This window comes from Phoenix dactylifera, unplaced genomic scaffold (assembly GCF_009389715.1).
Source record: "Phoenix dactylifera cultivar Barhee BC4 unplaced genomic scaffold, palm_55x_up_171113_PBpolish2nd_filt_p 001191F, whole genome shotgun sequence".
Classification (NCBI taxonomy): Eukaryota; Viridiplantae; Streptophyta; class Magnoliopsida; order Arecales; family Arecaceae; genus Phoenix; species Phoenix dactylifera.
In genome coordinates, this window is record NW_024068527.1 from 71,238 (window position 1) to 89,498 (window position 18,261).

The 18,261-nt window shown below is 42.2% G+C and overlaps 1 non-coding gene across 1 annotated transcript; it reads left to right on the plus strand.

Annotated features, from left to right (window-relative positions):
* Positions 1–1,202: 1,202 nt before the first annotated feature.
* On the plus strand, positions 1,203–1,308 carry LOC120108131. Its single transcript, XR_005509604.1, has one exon. It is a non-coding gene; the product is annotated as a small nucleolar RNA R71 (small nucleolar RNA).
* Positions 1,309–18,261: the final 16,953 nt, after the last annotated feature.

Consider the following 18,261-nt stretch of genomic DNA (forward strand, 5'->3'; position numbering starts at 1 on the left):
GTCCTAGATTTTCGCTTTTGGGTACAAAGGTCTTTGAAAAATTTAGCATAGGAGGGAACTTGTTTAATAGCATCAACAAGCGGAAGGTTGATTTTCACTTGTTTGAAAACCTCCATTATTTCCTCTAGTGAAGTTCCCTTTCTATCAAAGGGGAGAGGGTGAATTAAGAGCTTCCGAAAATGGGGCCTTTAGAATGTGAGTTTTGGCAGAAGGTGGACTAGCTAAAGAAGAAGAAGGTTTTAGATTTTTATTTGACACATGTCTACCCTCTTCTTCATCTTCCTTATTGTTATCTTCCCCAATTTATGTCTACTATACGTCCACTCCTTAGGGTAGTCAAAGCATTGGCTTATTTATGATGAATTGCATTTAGTTGATTTTCTTGAGCCATGTATTGTCCCCTAGGATTACTTAATGGTTGGCTTGGAAGCTTTCCTTCCTCTCGCTTGTTCAGTGCATTAGCTAGTTGCCCCATTTGGGATTCCAGCTTGGCGATGGATTGCGTGTGAGAGTGCACCAATTGTGTAATGGTTTCCAAACCTTGAAGGGCATTCAACACTTTCTCCTCAAAGGCTGTGTTTCTTTGGGGTGGAGGAGGAGTGTGTTGAAATTGAATCGAGGGACAGTAGGGATGAATATTTTGTGGGGTTTGAAAATTCTGAGATTTTAAAAATTTTGGAAATAGGGTTGGGCTGTATTCGAAGCTTGCTGCTTCTAAGAAAAAGTTTGGATGATTCCGCATCCTGGGTTATATGTATTGGAAAATGGGTCATTACCCGGTCTAGGCTGTGTTTGAGCAGCATTGATGTGTTCTTGCACGAGTTCGGGAATTGGGGCGCTGAAGGGCACTCATGAATAGGGTGGGATGGGCTAGAACAGATAGTACACACTTGTGCTTGGGAAGAGTTCATGTAATGCCCACCTATCATCAGTTGGTCAATCTTATGGGACAATGCATCTACCTTGCTAGACAGGTCCATAGAATGACTTATTTCACAAATGGTCCCTTTTCTTTGAGAATTCGGGGGTGCTTGACGAGAACATGAAGCATGGTGGAGGGAGTTTTCATTAAGATTTTCAAATAATTGCCATGCTTCATGCTCATTTTGAAGCATGAAAGTCCCCCGCATGCAGCATCGATCATCTGACGGTTTCGTTCAGTCAATCCGTCATAGAAACATTGCACTAGCTGCCACTTAGGTATTTGATGATGTGGGCATTTACGGATTAGGTCCCGAAATCTCTCCCAAGTTTCATGAAATTCTTCTCCCTCAGTTTGGGAGAAGCTTGTAATGGCACGTCTAAACTGGTTCGTTCTTCCTATGGGAAAGTATTTTTTAAGGAATTCTTGTTGCATTTGATCCCAAGAACGAATCGAGTTAGCTTCTAAAGAATTCAGCCATTGTTTGGCTCTATCTTTAAGGGAGAAGGGGAATAATCTAAGTTTCAGAGCATCATCAGTGAAGTTCTGAATCTTGACAGTGGTGCAAATCTCAAAAATTCATCTAAGTGTTTATATGGGTCTTCATTGGTGAGCCCATAAAAAGATGGGAGCATTTGGATCACACTAGACTTTATTTCATATTGTACAGCTGCTACTTCAGGTAATCGAATGCAAGATGGGGAAGTGTAAATGGTGGGAATAAAGTACTCCCTCAGGAGTTTGGGTTGTCCTTCAGCCATCTCAAGAGGTGGGGATGATTCTATTGTTCTGATCTCAGCTCGAATATTTCTAAGGGTCCGTTCTATTTCAGGGTCAAAAGGTAATAGGTTACGTACTCTAGAATGACTCCCTTGCATACACTAGTACTTGATCAATCAAGCATGCAATAAAAAGAAAAACACATCAATCCTTGTATTTGTCCTAAAATCACTAGACAGCTCCTAACTGGTTTGAAGAGGGCACCTAAGCCTCCAATCCGGTCTAATGAACCGTGTTGACCAGGTAAGCTCCCAGGTAAGTGGAGGGGTCACGATGCATTCGCAAAGGTCCCACTTAAAACCCACTTGCCTCAAAACAGATGAACTGTCTTCCTTATAGGGACAAAGCTTGCCTGGACATTAACTGAGCCACAGAGCGAAATTGGTGCAACTTTCGGTGATCTTCGTCCTATTGAGCTCGAATGTCCCTAGGAGCCAACGTCTAATTGATTTTAATTAATGTGACACTATGTGAGATTGAGTTCACCTAAGTTGGGCAAGAGTCCGGTGATGAAATCCGACTCTTATCTTGTTGGGGTGATTTTCCCTTACTAAGTGTAGATCAATTGGTGTAAGTTTATCAGGCATGCATTCACAATTTTGCTGAAATTAAAATTAAACAATCACCACAAAATTTAAGCTAATAATCAATTTAAACAAAAAAGGTTTAGAGGTTACCAAAGAAATTTTCCAGCAATTAAATTTATTTTTTTTAGGCAAACCTCTGCAGCATTTCTTTTCCAAGCAGTTCTCTTTCTGATCATCCCAGATTTTTTTTCTCGATTCCTGATAAAATAATATAAAAGAAAATTAAAATTAAAAGAAAGAGGAGATAAGAATAGTAACAATAATAGAAAATAATTTTTTTATTTTATATATATATATTTTTTGAAAGTTTTTTTTAATTATTTTTTTTAATGATAGAAAAAATAACTATGCTAGCAATCCTCGGCAACGGCGCCAAAAATTGATCGGTTCTTTCAATTTTGAAAATAAACCACGCAATAGCACGTATCCTGTAGGATAGTGATTACGGATGTCGGTCCACAGGGAATGAAGAATAAGTTATTTTTCTTTTAAATATAAATTAAGAAGAAGAATTTGCTAACTCGAATTAACTAAATTAAACTATGAGTGCGAATTGGAATTTATCAGAGTAAATGGATCTAGGGTTTGGAATCCACTACATAGCATTGTATCAAGGACTGTGTTCTTAATTTTTGTCTTTTGGAGAGGCATGCAATTTGGCTACAAACCTTTTAAAATAAAATTCATAAAGAGTGTTTGGAAGATCCATCTTTGGTGTAGCATGAAGTGTCTACCTAAGTATACTAATCTAGGATGCAGCACCACTTCATCTTCCTAGGCATGGATCATCTTAGACTACTTTAGTGTTGCCCAGATAGACAACCCAAGAGGGGGGGGGTGAATTGGGTTTTAAAATAATTTAGATAATTAAAACGATGTGGTTGATTAATTAAAAACTATTGCAAGTTATTTAATTAATGCTAAGTGCTGTGAGTGATGTGAGGGGAAGAAGAAGAGAGACAATCCAATGCAAACACAGAGTTTTATAGTGGTTCGGAGCTACCCCTTGCTCCTACGTCCACTCCCCAAGTCTCTCTTGGGAATTCACTATAACCCCCTTGGATTACAGCCGGTTGTTTTGCAAGCTCACAACCAAACTTGTTGTTTTACGAGCTCACAACGAACTCGGTCGGTTTTCCCAGGCTCACCGACTAGAACCAACCCCGATTGTTTTCCCGGGCTCACAATCAAACCCTTACACGCGTTGGTTTTTAACTTGGCTCACCAACCAACCTTAGTCCCCTTGATTCAATCCCCCGATTGAACCAAGTAAATACAAGTTATAGAAAGAAAGGAAAATAAGCTTCTCAAAAGCAGATGTAAAACAATATAATCAAAAGAGGAGTTTAGAAGCCCTCAAACGCTTTTAAGCTGAAGTAGAGGAATGGCTTCTTGAACTCCGGTCTCCTCTCGAATGTGTAGTCGACTTGAATGCTGGAGGAGAAGGCTTTAATTGCTGGGAAGATGTAGGTGGAGCTGTAAATGCAGATCTTCCCTTTTTCGTTGAAGAGCACGTTGCAGAGCTTGAATCCTTGATTAGTTGGAGTGGAATAACTGTTCTCTGCCTTGCTACAGTCTTCTGTGGCTATTTAAGCCAACCCCCACGGAAACTAGCCGTTACACTGCTTTTTCTGCCCGTTCTGCACACTCTGCGCAGCCTGACAATATGACCGTTGGTGGGTTGGAGTCGACTCGCGCGATCAGGAGTCGACTCGGCTGTAGCGGGAGTCGACTCAAGCTTTTCCGGAGTCGACTCGGCAACTGTTCCAAATTTGAATTAAAGTTGCCGTCACGACTGGGAGTCGACTCGTCTTGACCCGGAGTCGACTCGCCAACTTCTGGAGCTGACCTGGCAATTTTGGAGTCGGCTCATCCACTGAAGTCCGTGGATCCAATTTTGAATTTTGTCCACTCGAGTCGACTCGACTGTCCTTGGAGTCGACTCGAATCTCAGAGCCCGAACTCCCGATTCTCTGTCTTTTGGCTCATCCAGTCTTGGAGTCGACTCGAACTTCCTTGGAGTCGACTCGGCTCTCAGTTTCCGAAAGTTGGTCTTCTGCCTTTTGACGTGAAGCTTGTCTTGGAGTCGACTCGAGCTGTCTGGGAGTCGACTCGAATCTCAGACTCGAAAACTGCTCTCTGACTTTTCTTTGTGTACCTCTTGGAGTCGACTCTTACTACCCTGGAGTCGACTCGTTGAACATTGGAGTCGACTCGCGCACTTCAGGAGTCGACTCGTTGACAGGTTCTGAGATGAGGCTTTCTGTTCTTCTTTCTGTTCTCAGTCGGAGTCGACTCGTACTAGTCTGGAGTCGACTCGAGCTCGTGCCAGTGAACTTGATACGCTTGGAGTCGACTCGTGATACTCGGAAGTCGACTCGAGTCTCAGACTTTGGTTCAGCAGACTTCTTAACTTATCCAAAATACTATGAACCAAATCTAGAGACACTTGGACAGGATTTTCACTGAAACACTCAATTGAATTCATTAGTAATCACAAGATATACTCAAATGCTTTGAGCTCATCAAAATCAAATGGGGTTTTAATCAATCACTCCACAATCTCCCCCTTTTTGATGATGACAAAACTTTGAGTATATGTAAAATGACTTGCTCAATAAATAATGAAATAAAATCCATAAATGAATTCAAATGTCTGATAATTTAATTTATCCAAGTTTGAAAGGAGTGAAACAGCAAATTTCGGAGTTAAAGCTCCCCCTTTCATTTGGAATTATATAAGCCTTCATATTATGCAATCAATTGTTTGGCTTATATGTCATTAATGATTTAGCTTGATTAAAATTCAGATTCTCCCCCTCAACATATGCATTCAACTATGTTTTGATTCTCTGAATTTCCTTTTAATGCTATGAAGTTTTTGAACTGAATTTTTTGTTTTTAGAGGGAAAATCTGTCAATTTGTTCTTGAGTAGGATTCAGCTAATCTCCGAATATCCCTTGAATAGATTCTGGAGATTACTCCATTAGGAGCCCCAAAAGAGAGATAATGAGCCTCGAGGTACCGAATCCACTTAGAACAAATTTGTGTGTCTTTTTATTGATTTCCATTGATTTCTTTTACATATTTCATCCATATTTCTCCCCTTTTACATATTGTATACATATTTCTCCCCCTTTTTGTCATCATACGAAAAAGGAGGTAATCACACACAATCAATGGCACAACCAATCATCAAATGGCACAGAAATGAAGATAAGATGTCTACTCATTGTATTGATATGAATGTGAATACATTTGAGCATACAATACGTAAAGCAAAGCAATACAAAACAAAGCAAAAAGAACATCTATGGTCTCCTCGAGGATGAAGATCCCCCCCTCGAGGATGTATCTCCCCCTCTCGATGATGCATCTCCTCCTCTGGAGGATGTGGCTCCTCCTCTCGAGGATGTGGCTCCTCCTCTCGAGGATGGTGCTCCTCCTCTCAATCGGCTCTGCTCCATGAGGAGGGTGACTGCATCTGTGACATGGCCAAGCTGTGTGATGATAGACGTGGTGGCTCTGCTATGTGTAGTGGAGAGCTCTGTCACCGACGCCTGAAGCCCAGTCACCGATGTCTGAAGTGCGTCCAGCTTGTCGATGAGTACATTCGCCAAGCGCTCGGCCCCCTCGGTGGTGGTGTGCATGTCACGACCTATCTCCTCTCGCATCTGTCGAGTGGAGCTCGTGACCTCACTCATGCTGTGGAACTGGGCCTGGACCAAACTCCGGACATTGTAGATCTCTTCCCGTACATGAGCCGTCATGTCAGTCACGGCTGTCAAGGAAGGGACCAACTGAGAAGAGACGGGTGCAGGAGTGGGAGCAGGCACCGCACCTCGGAGCTCCCGAAGCAGCTCATCCCTCACCTCTCTGACTATCTCCTGTCGCAGCTCCCGGAGCTGCTCAGGATCAATCCGGACCGCCATAGAGGGTGGTGCCGAGGAGGAAGGTCCGGCGGAGGTGGTAGGAGCAGGAGGAGTGGATGGAAGGTCTGGATGGTCTGGAAGGTCTGGGTAGTCTGAATCGGGCTCAGGACTGGGTGAAGGTCTGGTGGTCTGAGCGGTGAGGGTAGACTTCCTAACCCATACCCCCTCTCTCTTCCGAAACCCCATCCTGTGCATGGTCCCCGTACACAAGCGATCTGTCCATCGCAATGCACGAGAGGGTTCCCTCTCAGGAATGGGAATCTCGTACTCCCTAAAGAGAAGAGTAAAAATCATGCCGTATGGGAGGGTGAGCCTAGGTCTATCTAGGGGCTCACACATATACCTATATATGAGTTTGGGGAAGTTGACCGGGGTGTCCTGAAGAATGTAAGACATAATAGCTAGGTCCCTCTCATTTACAAAATCAAATCTTCCTGTCTTAGGGAAGACAGACCTGGACAGAATACTCAAAAGGATTCTCACTTCAACAGGAAGTGAGCTAGCAGATACCTCGTCTAGGGGGGACTGAGGTGGATGCCCTAAGACGACCGTAAGGGCCTCAACTCTATCCTCAGGGTGTGCGGGAGCCACCCCTACTAGTGGAAGGTGGAGGATGTGGCCAATAAGATCCTCCGTGACAAACACAGGGACACCGGCTACTGTGCCCTCGATACCCCCATCTCCCCGATGGACGGTACCGTAAAACTCTCTAACGAGCCCTGGATATGTGGGGAGGTCCAATGTAAGGAAGAACTCTAAGCCCTGGGCTCTAAGCCTATCACCTATGGTGAACCCTTCCGGGAGAGGAAGTCGAAATCGACATACCTCCCGGTGGAGACGACCTTCCCGGCCAATGGCCTCGCGGGAACCGCCCTAGGCGGGGAACGAGCCGGAGGTGGTTGCCTCGCGGGATCGTGCCGCGCCTTGGAGCGCCGCTCGGGACCGGCCTCGGGACGGGACCTCTTCCTAACCACGGTCTTACGAGGCATCTTGACCTAAACGGGAAGAAACACCTAAAGGACGGAGAAAGGTCGACGGAGGAGACTCGGGACGGACCGGAGACGACCTAGGAACGGACGAAAACCCTAAGAACCGGTGAAAAATCGACCGAACAGAGGTTGGAGACGATCGGGGAAGACCTAGGAGTCGGCTCTAGGGCTTTTTGAACAGTGGCGGCTTGAAAGAAAAGTGTTTGCGAAACGACAAACCTAGGGTTAAAAAGTCGGATCCCGACTGCGAGTCGACTCCCCTGAGTCGCGAGTCGACTCGACCTCGAGTCGACTCCAGAATATGCGCGAGTCGACTCTCCTTATGCGCCTGTAGACTTCGAGTCGACTCCCGACAATGTGCGAGTCGACTCCCCCTCAGCTGCCATCTTTGCGAGTCGACTCCCGCAAATGCGCGAGTCGACTCCCCCTTAGGAGCCGGCTCTGAAACTTACTCGAGTCGTCTCTAACCTTGGCACGCACCTAAAAGTCATGCTATAACCGTGCCAAATGAGGGAAAATCACCTAATTGGGATCTGATTTGATGATCATTGAATGTAAACTCTATTTTAACCGCATTCTAATCATCAAAATCAATTAATCTAGTGGAAACTCCCACTAGGATGGATCAATCACTCCTAATCCCCTCCTAAGCACGCTAAACCTCTCTTCACTTAGGGGTTTTGTAAAAATATCTGCTAATTGATTATCAGTACAAACAAATTGGAGTGACACATCACCATTCAATACATGATCTCTTATGAAGTGATGTCTTATCTCAATGTGTTTAGTTCTTGAATGTTGAATTGGATTTTTAGTTAGATTTATGGCACTTGTATTATCACAATTAATGGGGATTTTATCTTGTTTAATGCCATAATCTTCTAATTGTTGTTTAATCCACAAGATTTGAGCACAACAACTCCCGGCTGCCACATATTCAGCTTCTGCAGTGGATAATGCAACCGAGTTTTGTTTCTTGCTAAACCATGAGATTAGGTTTTCTCCTAGAAACTGACACGACCCGCTGGTACTTTTTCTATCAAGCTTACATCCAGCGAAGTCTGAATCTGTGTACCCTATTAAGTTTAGGCTAGATTCTTTAGAGTACCATAGCCCTATGTTCTTAGTTCCTATTAAGTATTTAAAAATTCTCTTAACTGCAGCTAGGTGTGATTCTTTAGGATTAGCCTGATATCTAGCACACATGCAAACACTAAACATAATATCAGGTCTACTTGCAGTAAGATATAGTAAAGATCCTATCATACCTCTATAAAGTTTTTGATCTACAGATTTACCTGATTCATCTTGATCTAATTTGCATGATGAGCTCATGGGGGTGCTGATTGATTTGTTTCCTTCCATATCAAACTTCTTGAGCATCTCCTTGACATATTTTGCTTGATTGATGAAGATGCCTCCTTCAGATTGTTTGATTTGAAGCCCGAGGAAGTAGTTCAGCTCTCCCATCATGCTCATCTCAAACTCACTCTGCATCAAATCAGCAAACTCTTCGCAGAGGCGATTGTTAGTAGCACCGAAAATGATATCATCAACATAAATCTGTACTAATAGCATCTCCTTATTTTGCTTTTTCAGAAATAATGTTGTGTCTACATTTCCCCTAGAGAATTCATGTTCTAATAGGAATTTACTAAGTCTCTCATACCATGCTCTAGGTGCTTGTTTTAATCCATAAAGTGCTTTGTTCAGTTTATACACATGATTAGGGTATTGATGATTTTCAAAACCAGGAGGTTGTTCTACATACACTTCCTCATTAATATACCCATTTAAAAATGCACTTTTTACATCCATTTGAAATAGTTTGAAATCCTTAGAGCATGCATATGCTAATAATAGTCTAATAGCCTCAAGTCTAGCTACGGGAGCAAAGGTTTCATCAAAATCTATGCCTTCTTCTTGATTATAACCCTTTGCCACTAGTCTAGCCTTATTCCTTATAACAATTCCATTTTCATCTAGCTTATTTTTATATATCCATTTTGTACCTATAATTGGATATTTAGAAGGTCTCTCTACTAGATCCCACACTTTGTTTCTAGTAAATTGGTTTAGTTCTTCTTGCATTGCATTTATCCAATTTACATCATTTTCGGCTTCTTCTATATGTTTGGGCTCAAAGTGTGAAACAAAAGCTAGATGGTTATTTAGATTTCTAAGTGAAGCTCTAGTCCTAACCGGTTGAGATGGATCATCTAGAATGAGTTCCTTAGGATGCCCGTGAGCATACCTCCAAGCTTTTGTTAGCCCATGATCCACAATAGCCTCTTGGCTTGATGATTCTCCTTCAATCAACTTTTGATTATCATCTTGTAATCCCATCTCATCTATCTTTTCCTCAAGTATTTCAACATCATCATCAAAATTAACTTTCTTACTAGAGGAGATGTCACTAGAGTCATCAAATACTACATGTATAGATTCTTCTATGACTAAGGTTCTTTTATTAAATACTCTATAGGCTTTACTAGTTGTAGAATAACCTAAGAATATTCCTTCATCAGATTTAGGGTCAAATTTCCCTAGATTATCTTTCCCATTATTATGCACAAAACACCTACATCCAAAAACATGAAAATAATTAACCTTTGGTTTTCTGTTTTTCCACAGTTCATAAGGTGTTTTCTTTATAATGGGTCTCAATAGAACTCTATTTAATATGTGACAAGAGGTATTAATGGCTTCTCCCCAAAAGTACTTAGGGAGGTTACTTTCACATAACATAGTTCTAGCCATTTCCTCTAGTGTTCTATTCTTCCTTTCCACAACTCCATTTTGTTGTGGTGTCCTAGGTGCTGAGAAATTATGGGTTATCCCCTTTTTACTACAAAATTCATCAAATGATTGATTTTCGAATTCGGTACCATGGTCACTTCTAATGGCTATGACTGAAGACTCTCTAGCATTTGTTACTTCCTTATGGAACTTCTTAAAAACAGAAAATGCTTGATCCTTATGTGCTAGAAACATGACCCATGTGTACCTAGAGTAATCATCTACTATAACTAGACCATATTTATTTCCACCTAGGCTTGTTGTTCTAGTTGGACCAAATAGGTCCATGTGTAGTAATTCTAGAGGCCTAGAAGTAGAGACACATTTTATGGATTTAAAAGAGTTCCTAGATTGTTTGCCAAATTGACATGCTTCACATATTTTGTTCTTTTCAAATTTTAATTTTGGCAAACCTATCACGGAGTCTCTTTTAACTAGTTTAGTTATTGTGTCCATGCTTGCATGACCTAACTTACGGTGCCATAACCAACTAGCATCATTATCTTTAGTTTCATTTACAACTAGACATTGGTTATGTTTTGCAAGATCTTCTAGGTCTACAACATATACATTTCCACGTCTAATTCCTTTAAAAACTAAACTATTATCATTAGGATTTGTTATAATGCATAGTGATGGTTTAAACATAACATCATATCCTATATCACATAATTGACTAATGCTTAACAAGTTATGCTTAAGACCATCAACATATCTAACATTATCTATAAAAGTAGAAGGGGTGATTTGAACTTTACCAATACCAATGATATGACCTTGGTTGTTGTCTCCAAAAGTCACAGCACCTCCCTTCTTAGCTTCAAGGGTGAAAAATTGATCTTTATCACCCGTCATGTGCCTTGAGCAGCCACTATCCAAATACCAGCGGTTTTTGTTGACCTTGGCTGCAAGACACTCCTACACAAGCAAATCATGTCATCTTAGGTACCCAAGTTTTCTTGGGTCCTTCATGGTTAGTCAAGTTGGTTCCTTTTGGAACCCATACCCTTTTAATTTTCCTTTTTGTTTTACTTTTCCTATAGTCACATGCATTTGCCTTATGTCCTATAGTTCCACAACAAAAGCAGGTTATTTTCTTAGTTTTAGTTTCTCCAGCTTTAACAAAGAAGTTACTAAGAAGTTTTTGTTTATTTCTTGGTTTATACCCTAAACCCGCTTTATTAAATACTGCTCGTTGACTATTTAGTATCATGTTTAATTTTTCAGAACTATATGTAAATTTTTCAACTAAGGGTTTGTATTTGTTAAGTTCTTTAGTTAGTGTTTGATTTTCTGCTTTTAGATCATTAAGTTCTTTTGTAAGATCCTTATCTAAGGTTTGTTTATATTTTTTAAGTTCTGAAAATTCCTTAGTTAGTTTTTCATTATCTTTAGTTAAGGTGTTAGTCTTTTGAGTTAAAAGTTGGTTGTTTGTTTTAAGTTCAATATTTTCTTTGGTGATTAAGTCCTTATCCTTAACTAATTTATCGTATTTATGTAGGTATGATTGATTAGCTATTTTCAGTTCTTTATTCTTAAGATTTATAGCCTTATATTCTACCATTAACTCATTAAATGCATCATAAAGTTCATCAAAAGAAAAATCAAGATGCGTATCGGAAGTTACCTCGTTTTCGTTGGCCATGAAGCAGAAATTGGCCTTCTCTTCTTGTTCATCATCTGATGAGGAGGATGATGAGTCGGAGTCGGATAGTGTAGTGACAAGAGCCTTCTTCTTCTTGTACTTACTCCCCTTCTTCAGTAAGGGGCACTCTGCTCTTATGTGACCCGGCTTCTTGCACTCGTAACACCCAATCCCCTCGTTTTCCCTTTCCTTACCTTTGTCCTTGCGGTAGAAATTTGAGGGGCCTCTCCTTTGATGATAGGACTTCTTGTGGTTGATGAATCTCTTGAACTTGCGCACAAGAAGAGCCTCACCATCATCTTCCTCATGTTCTTCTTCTTCACTGCTGCTACTGCAGGACAAGTCCTTGTTAGATGAAGTAGATTTAAGTGCTATTACCTTTTTCTTATGGGAGGACTCTTCTTCGCTGTGTTGCTTCATGGTTAGCTCGTGAGTCATTAGGGATCCAAGGAGCTCTTCGAGTGGAAGCTTGTTCAAGTCTTTAGCTTCTTGGATTGCCGTCACCTTGGCTTCCCATGACCTTGGTAGACAGCGAAGTATTTTCCTGACAAGATCACTGTTAGTATAGCTCTTGCCAAGGCTTTTTAGGCCATTGACAATGTCAGTAAACCTAGTGAACATGCTAGTGATTGTCTCATTAGAATCCATTTTAAATAGTTCATACTTATGAACCAATATATTAATTTTGGATTCTTTAACTTGATTCGTGCCCTCATGGGTCACTTCAAGTCTATCCCAGATCTCTTTTGCAGAGTTGCAAGTAGAGACCCTATTGAATTCATTTCTATCTAAGGCACAATAAAACACATTCATAGCTTTAGAGTTTAATTGTGCCTTCCTCATGTCATGTTCATCCCAATCCTTTTCTAATTTGGGTACCTTAACACCCTCTACATATGTGGATGGGATGTATGGGCCATTCACTACAATGGTCCACATCTCATAGTCTTGGGCTTGGACGAATATTCTCATCCTAGCCTTCCAGTATGAGTAGTCGGATCCATTGAAGAAAGGGGGTCTTTGGGTGGACTGACCCTCAATGTGAGAAGATCCAAATGGGGTTGTCATTTTGATCTTTTAACTCTTGAGTGGAAGAGTTTTTGGCTCTGATACCACTTGTTGCCCAGATAGACAACCCAAGAGGGGGGGGTGAATTGGGTTTTAAAATAATTTAGATAATTAAAACGATGTGGTTGATTAATTAAAAACTATTGCAAGTTATTTAATTAATGCTAAGTGCTGTGAGTGATGTGAGGGGAAGAAGAAGAGAGACAATCCAATGCAAACACAGAGTTTTATAGTGGTTCGGAGCTACCCCTTGCTCCTACGTCCACTCCCCAAGTCTCTCTTGGGAATTCACTATAACCCCCTTGGATTACAGCCGGTTGTTTTGCAAGCTCACAACCAAACTTGTTGTTTTACGAGCTCACAACGAACTCGGTCGGTTTTCCCAGGCTCACCGACTAGAACCAACCCCGATTGTTTTTCCGGGCTCACAATCAAACCCTTACACGCGTTGGTTTTTAACTTGGCTCACCAACCAACCTTAGTCCCCTTGATTCAATCCCCCGATTGAACCAAGTAAATACAAGTTATAGAAAGAAAGGAAAATAAGCTTCTCAAAAGCAGATGTAAAACAATATAATCAAAAGAGGAGTTTAGAAGCCCTCAAACGCTTTTAAGCTGAAGTAGAGGAATGGCTTCTTGAACTCCGGTCTCCTCTCGAATGTGTAGTCGACTTGAATGCTGGAGGAGAAGGCTTTAATTGCTGGGAAGATGTAGGTGGAGCTGTAAATGCAGATCTTCCCTTTTTCGTTGAAGAGCACGTTGCAGAGCTTGAATCCTTGATTAGTTGGAGTGGAATGACTGTTCTCTGCCTTGCTACAGTCTTCTGTGGCTATTTAAGCCAACCCCCACGGAAACTAGCCGTTACACTGCTTTTTCTGCCCGTTCTGCACACTCTGCGCAGCCTGACAATATGACCGTTGGTGGGTTGGAGTCGACTCGCGCGATCAGGAGTCGACTCGGCTGTAGCGGGAGTCGACTCAAGCTTTTCCGGAGTCGACTCGGCAACTGTTCCAAATTTGAATTAAAGTTGCCGTCACGACTGGGAGTCGACTCGTCTTGACCCGGAGTCGACTCGCCAACTTCTGGAGCTGACCTGGCAATTTTGGAGTCGGCTCATCCACTGAAGTCCGTGGATCCAATTTTGAATTTTGTCCACTCGAGTCGACTCGACTGTCCTTGGAGTCGACTCGAATCTCAGAGCCCGAACTCCCGATTCTCTGTCTTTTGGCTCATCCAGTCTTGGAGTCGACTCGAACTTCCTTGGAGTCGACTCGGCTCTCAGTTTCCGAAAGTTGGTCTTCTGCCTTTTGACGTGAAGCTTGTCTTGGAGTCGACTCGAGCTGTCTGGGAGTCGACTCGAATCTCAGACTCGAAAACTGCTCTCTGACTTTTCTTTGTGTACCTCTTGGAGTCGACTCTTACTACCCTGGAGTCGACTCGTTGAACATTGGAGTCGACTCGCGCACTTCAGGAGTCGACTCGTTGACAGGTTCTGAGATGAGGCTTTCTGTTCTTCTTTCTGTTCTCAGTCGGAGTCGACTCGTACTAGTCTGGAGTCGACTCGAGCTCGTGCCAGTGAACTTGATACGCTTGGAGTCGACTCGTGATACTCGGGAGTCGACTCGAGTCTCAGACTTTGGTTCAGCAGACTTCTTAACTTATCCAAAATACTATGAACCAAATCTAGAGACACTTGGACAGGATTTTCACTGAAACACTCAATTGAATTCATTAGTAATCACAAGATATACTCAAATGCTTTGAGCTCATCAAAATCAAATGGGGTTTTAATCAATCACTCCACATTTAGCAAACATGATTAGTAACTAGCATGCTCAAAGTTTAAATATCATAAAGGAATATTTCATTAAAAATAAGAATTTAAACAAGCTCCAAAATAATAAAAAAATAAGAACTACAATTGTCCTGATACATTGCTAGGGCTTCATCCAGCCCTAGATTGGACGTTGTTGGCCCAGATAGACAACCCAAGAGGGGGGGTGAATTGGGTTTTAAAATAATTATCGCAATTAAAATGTTTGTGGACACTAATTAATACTTTTTGCAAGTTGATTAATTAGATGCTATGTGCAGTGAGTGAGATGAAAGTAAAGACGTCAAGGCAATCACAAACACAATGATTTTATAGTGGTTCGGAGCTAACCCTTGCTTCTACGTCCACTCCCCAAGCCTCACTTGGGAATTCACTATAAACCCCTCGGATTACAGCCGGTTGTTTTACAAGCTCACAACCCAACTTGTTGTTTTATGAGGTCACAACGAACTCGGTCGGTTTTTCCAGGCTCACCGATTAGAACCGCCCGATTGTTTTTCCGGGATCACAATCAAACCCTTCACACATTGGTTTTAACCTAGGCTCACCAACAAACCTTTACACCCTTGATTCAATCCTCTGATTGAATCAAGTAAGGACCAAATGGACAGAAAGAACAAACAGAAAAATACAGCTTCTAAATAAGCAGATTTTCAGCAATATAAATAGAAGAGAAGTTAAGAGCCCTCAAACAATTTATGATGATGTAGTGGAGGGCTTCTTGAACTCTGGGTCTCCTCTTGAATGTCTTGAAGACTTGAAGGCTGAAGGAGACTTCTTTAATGCTGGGAAGAGTTGGTTGAATGGAGTTAATGGCCCTCTTCCTTCTTTTCCGTTGAAAATCCTTTGGCAGATGAAGAATATGTGTTTTCTTTGAAAGGAATGTCACTTCTCTACCTTGCTATAGTTCTCTGTGGCTATTTAAGCCATTCCCCACGGAAACTAGCCGTTAGACACAATCTACTAGCCGTTCTGCATATTCTGCACATCCTGACAATGTTTCCGTTGGGATCGGAGTCGACTCGCGCGATCTGGAGTCGACTCGGCTGCAGCAGGAGTCGACTCATGCTTTTCTAGAGTCGGCTCGGCAACTGTTCCGGATTGGAATTAAAGTGCTCTTCTCGACTGGGAGTCGACTCGACTTAACCCAGAGTCGACTCCCCAAAGTCTGGAGTTGACCTGGCACTTTTGGAGTCGGCTCATCCCAAGAAATCCATGGATGCATTTTTCAAGTTTGCTCACTCGAGTCGACTCGTAAATTCTGGGAGTCGACTCGGCGCTCAGAGTCCGAACTCCCGAGCTTCTGTCTTTTGGCTCGTGCTGTCTTGGAGTCGACTCGGACTGTCTTGGAGTCGACTCGGACTGTTTTGGAGTCGACTCGGCTATCAGTATCCGAAAAGCAGTCTTCTGTCTTTTTGGGGTAGCGCTACCTTGGAGTCTACTCGAACTGTCTTGGAGTCGACTCGCCTCTCAGAGACAAAAATACTGTCTTCTGTCTTTTTGGGGTCGCGCTGTCTTGGAGTCGACTCGGCCTTTGCGGGAGTCGACTCGGCTCTCAGTGTCCGAAAGTTGCTCTCTGACTTTTGCCTTGTATTACACTGAGAGTCGACTCTCGCTTCCTTTGGAGTCGACCTGCCAACCATCGGAGTCGACTCGCATTCCTCAGGAGTCGACTCGGCTCTCAGGGTCCAAAATACCTTCTCTGTCTTTCTGTCTGTAACTCCCTGGAGTCGACTCGGCTAGCATCGAAGTTGACTCGCGCTCTTCAAGAGTCGACTCGCTGACAGGTTTTGAGTTGGATCTTTCTGTTCGTCTGTCTGTTCTCAGTCGGAGTCGACTCGTAATGTACAGGAGTCGACTCGAGCCTGTGCCAGTGCTTCTGATACGCTTGGAGTCGACTCGTAATATTCCGGAGTCGACTCGAGTCTCAGACTTTGGTTCATATTGATTTCTTAACTTATCCAAAATGTCTTGAACCAGATCTAGAGATACTTACCATAAATTTACAAGAATTTCACTGAAACACTAGATTGAATTCATTAGTAAACATAAGATATACTCAAATGCTTTGAGCTCATCAAAATCAAATAGGGTTATAATCAATCACTCTACAATCTCCCCCTTTTTGATGATGACAAAACATTGAGTATATGTAAAGTGAATTGCTCAACAAACAAGGAGATTTATAGTAAAATTTTAAAATGAATTCAAGTGTCTGGTTATTTAATTTATCCAAACCTGAAAGGTGTGAAACAATAAATTTTGAAGTTAAAGCTCCCCTTTTCATTTGGAATTATATAAGCCTTCATAACATGCAATCAATTGTTTGGCTTATATATATTTAATGATTTTGCTTTCTTAAAGATTCAGATTTTCCCCCTCAACACATGCATTCAACTTTGTTTTGATTCTTAGAATTTTCTTTTAGTGCATTGAAGCTTTTGAACTTAAATTTTTGGTTCTTAGAGGAAAAATCTGTCAATTTGTTCTTGAGTATGATTCAACTAATCTCCGAATATCCCTTGAATAGATTCTGGAGATTACTCCATTAGGAGCCCCAACAGAGAGATAATGAGCCTCGAGGTATCGAATCCACTAAGAACAAATTATTGTGTGTTTTAAAAGTTTTCTCTTTTTATTGATATTCATTGATTCTCTTTACATGTCTATTCAATATATTTCTCCCTCTTTTTATCATTATAGCAAAAAGGAAGAAAGCACATTACACAAGCAATGAGAGTAAGGCTATAAGATATTAATTTGCACATTTTTGAAGAGAATTGTCTACTCCTTGTATTGATGTATATGTAAGTACACTTGTGAATACAAAGAGTAATGCAAGAAATACATGTCAAAATACAAAAATAAGCTAGGGCTTCTTCGAGGAGGAGGTGGCTCCCTTGGGCAGTCTTGATTGTTCCATGAGTAGACTGACCCCATCTGTGACGTGCCCTAGCTGTGTGATGATCGCCGAGGTGGCCCTGCTGTGGATCGAGGAAAGCTCAGTCAGGCTCTCCTGGAGTGTGTCCAACTTGGCAATCAACACATTCGCCAGACGCTCGGCCCCCTGGCTCTGGGTGCCCATGTCATGTCGGATGTCATCTCGCATCTTCCTTGTGTTGCTTGTGACATCGCTCATATTTGAGAATTGGGCTTGTATCAGGCTTCTGACATTGTAAATTTCTTCCCTCAGATGAGCCGTCATCTCGGTCACGGCTGTCAGGGAGGGAACCAATGCAGAAGAGGGGGCAGTGGAGGGAGCAGTCGCTGGACCTCGGAGATCCCTCAGTAGGTCATCCCAAAGATCCCTCACGATCTCCTGTCGCAACTCCCGGAGCTGCTCAGGTGATATCTGGACCTCTAGCGGCTGTGAAGGTGGTGCAGTGGAGGGTCCGGCAGAGGTAGATGGTGCTGAGGTGGAGGGATAGGTGGGAAAGTCTGAATCAGGATCAGGACTGGGGGAGTGTCTAGTAGTAGGTGTGGAGGAGGATGGTTTCCTGACCCAGGTTCCCTCTACCTTATAAAAACCCATCCTATGAAGGGTTCCCTCACCCATGCGATCTGTCCATCGCAGTGCGCGAGAGGGTTCCCCCTCAGGAATAGGGATCTCGGACTCCCTAAAGATCAGGGTATATAGCATCCCATATGGAAGGATGAGCCTAGGTCTGTCTAGTGGCTCACATAGGTATTTGTAGATTAGTTTG